Here is a 6,032-nt window from a genome sequence, read left to right on the forward strand (position 1 = left end):
TTTCATCAAAGCAACACAAAACACTGGAGTTTAGCAGCACTATTAAAGTTAAACTTTAATCACACTATTACATTTGTAATACATGTTGACTTAAAAGTTTAATATAAACGGTGTAGTGTTGTTCTAAGATAGATAGATAGATAGATAGATAGATAGATAGATAGATAGATAGATAGATAGATAGATAGATAGATAGATAGATAGATAGATAGATCTGAGACATGTATCACCCGTTACACATGTGATGGTTGTAACGAAGACAGTGGTACATGTGATTATGGCTGCCGTCCTGTGATTATGGCTGCCGTCCTGGCTGGATAGGATACTTCTGTCAAAAAAGTTAGTTTTTTCATATATATGTTTTTTTTAATTTAGCAATTATTTTTTTAATAAAAAAAGAAATGAAGTTATTGAAAATATATATAAGTTTCAACTCAGTGCAAACTATTATTAAAAAAAAAAACAGTAAAAAAATCATATATAACAAGTAATAATGAAATAATATATGCTTTCTATAATAAGCACATTTATCAATAACATAAAGAATACCCAAATTTTCTTTTACATTTATTCGTTGGTATTAAACGGTACTTAGGCTTGTTTGTTTACAAGTTCGTGTTAACATCGTTCATCTGTGTGATTTGATCTAGGTTGTCTACTGCAGCCTTACACGTTAATATTCAATATACCGAACTTTTTAATTTTTTAAAGGTCTCAGTGACCTCGATTCAATTTAATACGTTTGCCCAAAACTGGACGATATTGAGTATATTGACTTTGTGTACGGAGTCGCTAAGTATGCATAATATAGTCGGGGACAATACCCTCAGTGTATTATGGGTAAGTAATTTTGTAAATAATGCATATTATCATAAAATATAATACGTTAATAGTCTGTGTATACCAGAATGCTAAGAAAGCCGGGGATAATACATCTAGTGTAAATGTTTTCAATACTTAACACATTTATCAATAACATAAATAATACCCACATTTTCTTTTACATTGATTCGTTGGTATTAAAAGGTACTTATGCTGTTTTGTGTTTATTACATCATGTGTCAATGGTTTGTTTACAAGTTCGTGTATACATCATTCCTCTGTGTGGGTTGATCTAGGTTGTCTACTGCAGCCTTATTCGTTAATATTCAGTATGTATACCGAACGTTTTAATTTTGTAAAGGTCTGAATGACATCAATTTATTTCAATTTAATACATTTGCGCAAAACTGGATGTTATCGAGTATATCGAGTTTGTGTAGGATTTACCAAGTATGCATAAACCAGCCGGGGACATTACGCCCAGTGTATCATGAGTAAATAATTTTGTAATTAATGCATATAATTATAAAATATAATGCGTTAATATTCAGTATATACCAGAATGTTCACAATTTTTTTGTCTACAAGAATCTGAATGACCTCGATTTGTTTTCAATTTAAAACATTTACGCAAAACTGCACGTTATCGAGTTATGTATAGTGTTTCCAAGTAAACATTAACCAACCGGGGATAATACACCCAGTGCATTGTGGGTAAGTGTTCATGAAATATTTTGAATTATGTTTCTTGTTGGATTTTTTTTGTTTTGTTTTGTTTTGTTTTTTTGTTTTGTTTTTTGTTTTTTTTGTTTGTTTTCTTTTTGTTTGTTTTTTTTTTCTGAAAAATGCATAGTATTATGACTTACATGGAATGCATAACATAAAAACTTATTCCTTTATATTACTTAAATAACTATTTTAATGTTATTCATGTCCTAGATTTATAATTTATTTCTGTTTTTGTAAGCAACTTAGTGATGGTGAACACTTTTGCTACACGGATGACGACCCGATTGGTCACTAAATAAATGATATGAACATAATTCTAAACTAAAAATGAAAAAATAGTAGATGTTATTTAACTGAATATATTTAGGACCATAAAGACTATTGCTTCAAAGTTTCCTGGAAGACGCTGTGGTGGATTGAAATCAAGTCATTAGATTGTTTTGATTTATATTGACGGTTTAATTCCTTTATGTTTGATTTAAAAAGGTTGTTTGGAGTTTAGGTAAGAAGATTGATTTATAATTACCTTAAAGGGACTTGGACACGATTTAAGATCAAAAATTTTATTTTTATTTTTTATGTATAAAATGGTTAACTGGTGCATTTTAAATAATTGACCAAAATATTAAATGTTAAAGTCAAGTTACAAGCGAGAAACGGAGGTAATAATTGATAGTAATGTAAACAACGCTCGAGTCTTATAGTTGTTTACAAAAAATGTTATGTAGAATTTTACCATTTCTTAGACAAAATGACTTGTAAAAAACAATTTAAACTAATTCAATATCTTCATAAATACTATTATCAACAAAAGAAAGTTACATTTGATTGAAACTTACACCAATACAACACATATGTAAAGATGACAATATTCGAGCTTTGTTTACAAAACAAAGAATTATGAACTCTTTATCATGCTTATAACTTGATATTTGAGTTTCAAATTTTGACATAGTATTATAAACTTCTATACTTATCAGTATAAACATTGAAAATGGAAAAATAAAATTTGAAAATCTTAAGTCAAATCGTGTCCAAGTCCCTTTAAAGTTAGAAGAAAAAAAATGCAGCTATCTGCAGATTGAAAAAATAAAAAAGTATGTTAAACGGTTTGAAACAATTATTAAAACTTTAAAAATTCAACATAACAATGTTTTGCGGGGTTGTTTTGATGTGTTTATTGCTGTGTTTTTTATCGTCGGGGGTCCTTTTCCATACATTTATTTTGTGATTTTCTGTTGATTATTCTGTTAATCATTTATCATTTTTTTTTAGGGTGGAGGGTGTTTTTGTTATTCCAGCATTTTGTGATCATCAAAATGAAAAAGTAATTATAATGTTTAAATGTAACTTTAATCAACTTGCTTTGCGACAACCGACGATGTAAGTAAACTATGACTTATTAAATCAGCGACTGTTGCATTACTTGTATAAATTGCTATATAATTAGCTGTCGACGAGCGTAATTTTTACTCTCAATCATCAATTTTCTTATAGATGTAGGTGATATTAACTTTTGTTATTTATCATACGTTTATTATTTATTACGATGCATACATCAATATAAAACGCAAAACACACATCATTTTTCTTTTTTATTATTTTAAAGCGTTAATATATTTTTATATATCTTGAGTAAATAAAGCATGAAGCTAAGGAATTTTTTTTTTTATAAATCATGTGTTTTCAGATGGCATTTCCGAAGAAAACATTAAAATTGAGTTTAAATAGCATGTTTTGTCTGATAGATTCGATTCGAGTACATGAAAATTGTCGCAAAAACGCAAAAATTATATCCCGACCTCGTCTTCGAAAGAAATAATAATAAATAAATATATTGATTACATGTAATTAAAATTGAAAAAAAAATCACTTTGTTTAAGTTTTTGTTATACAAATTGCCTCAAAAACTCTTTACTTGAAAAAGTTTTGATTTTGTTAATTTATAAATCAAAAACATATAAAAAGTAAGCACCCAAAATATCATTGTAGTATATACTGGTACCATTTCCACGCCCCTCGACAGATGCTTTACCATATGTAAGAACAATACAAATTAATTGTAGTACAAATTAACTGTATCTGCATTATTTTTTTTTCTTTATTTATAATAAATAGTAACCACTTAAAAACAACTAACCTACATTTTATTATTACCTAGTTCTGCTCTCTGTCCAGACGTTAACGATCAGTACTGTTGTATGGAGACGGACATCTGCTTCACCACTGTCCATGCTTAATTTTAATCCGGTATGAAGATGTTTCTTCTTTTAAAGCTAATGTTATTTAAATATGTATGTTTCCTTTTTTCTTCCTTTTTAACCGGGTTTTCCAACGAAAAAATCCGGTTATTAAAATGGTGAAAATGGCGGGCGGCTGCCAAAAGGGTACCCTCAATGTACGGATAGCTCCTCGTACAGTTTTCAAGATAGGAAGATGTACTTTTGCAGATCAATTGTACATATATCACAGGTATGCATATTGCTAGGATTTTGATTTCTGATAATTTATAAAAAAGAAAAAGAAAAAAAGACCCAGCTTTTGAACTTAGTCATTTATTGTCAAAATATTGCACATAGGGTATACCATTCCATTGGATACGGGTTGACATAGATTATAGATACAGTTCACATAAAAGAAAACCCGGTTAGCTGTCACATTGACAGCTTTTCACTTGTTTTTTTTTTTTTGAAGTGGCAATGAGATAGCCTGCAGAGAGTCGGAAATATGAGTTTTGTTACTGTATTTTTTCTGTAAAGTATTGTTTGAATGAAGCCAGTATGTAAACAAAGTGTTATATTTCTCTTTTCAGCCAACATTAATGCAACAAAAGAACACATTTTTGTGAGACATCCTTCATCACATATACCCTCAGCAGTATGGATAGGCGAGCCTCACCAATGACGGGAGTGATTGTTGTGACTATTAAATTAACTTTGAGACCATTGAATTCATTGTATGACCATGTGATACAAATCAGCAGTTGGAAAGGGACAAAAACATATTCTGCTATTATTTTTAGAAGCATTACGGTAATAGATGTACTGATACTAAACAAGAAGTGTCCCTTTAAATACAAATATGGAGAAATTTAGAAATGAGACATATGTAGCATTCAGCATTGGTTATGTTTTGATTTTTATATTCGTTATTTATTTAAAGTGGCACATCGATAAATTATCATTATAAACATACAATAAATTGTGACTACCCTTTGATTGCTGCAGGCAGTGGAAGAGAAGAATGGATTAAGTCAATGTCACAATAAATCTTAACTTGTAGTTGTCTACGCGTTGTCAACAGCATCGTTTCACATTGTATTTAATTGCATATAAAATTGCGTTTTCACCATGTCATCATGTTGTGAAAAATGTTATAAACACTTCTTTTCTTTGAATAAAAATGCATGAATCGTTCTTTTCTAAATATATGCACTAAACATCAAGGATTATGTAACAGGGACAAACTTTGCCTCTGCTGTGGTTGGAATCTGGGTTCTTTGGAATGCAAGCACTCTATCAACCGCGCTAAAGGTTTAACCCACTAGCCAGAACTAGAGGAATGACATATACATGACTATGCCTCAAAAACTCTCCACACGTTTATACACACATATATTCAGAGAATTAAATTTCGATTATTGTACAATATAAATTAAGCGAAGTTAAGAAATGAAAGTAAAACAATTATTTTTCGTACGATATTTAAACATAATTTTACGTTTACAACGCGTAAATAAATCAATCACACGTTTTGTATAACATTACAGTGATTGCGCTCTGTTTTGCATGTAAAATTCAGAGATTGATTTACCATCTGTGCTGTGCAGTTCCTGTAATAAGGATAATATCTCACTATCTTAAAACTGCGATCATTAGGCTGATTAGTTGAAGATTTTTTTCCTTTATTGCTCAGACAAATGAATATTATTAATACATATTGAATCATTATATCGATTCAAGCTTATCTTGCCTATAAAAGTATGTGAATGGCGTACATTTATAATGGAGAGGAATTGGATAAAACTATGTAAATGCTCTTAGAATTACAGCCACGCCATTCTGTAATAAATAAAAACGTAAACCATATAAACGGTTTAACATCATTAGAAGTTGTATTCAGTCAAACCGTTAAGGAGTATGGGTGGTCAACAGATTATGAATCAGATCTACCTAAAATCTAAAGATATAAATAGTAAAGCTATTTTTTCCATCTTAATTAAGCTCTACCTACTTAAAAGATAATTTTATTATTTTTTTATCTATATTGAGTATTTTGCAAAGTAGATTACCACACACAATATATATACACATTACGTATAAGTTCAAGTAGTATATAATGAAAAATAATCTATCCTTCTGCTGATGTAATATTGGACACAATTGTAATCTACACAAACATGTAAATACTCTTCGTATGAAGTTTCGGGCTTTACTGACTTTTTTTAATATATAAACCTTCTCTGAGTGCCTCTTTATTTT

The 6,032-nt window shown here is 29.5% G+C and overlaps 1 long non-coding RNA gene across 1 annotated transcript; it reads left to right on the top strand.

Moving 5' to 3' along the window:
• The first annotated feature begins 495 nt into the window (after window positions 1–495).
• Window positions 496–4,935, top strand: LOC136273086 (uncharacterized). Its single transcript, XR_010711262.1, has 3 exons — window positions 496–3,591; window positions 3,713–3,801; window positions 4,364–4,935. It is a non-coding gene; the product is annotated as an uncharacterized lncRNA (long non-coding RNA).
• The last annotated feature ends 1,097 nt before the right edge of the window (window positions 4,936–6,032 follow it).

This window comes from Magallana gigas, chromosome 1 (assembly GCF_963853765.1).
Source record: "Magallana gigas chromosome 1, xbMagGiga1.1, whole genome shotgun sequence".
Lineage (NCBI taxonomy): Eukaryota > Metazoa > Mollusca > Bivalvia > Ostreida > Ostreidae > Magallana > Magallana gigas.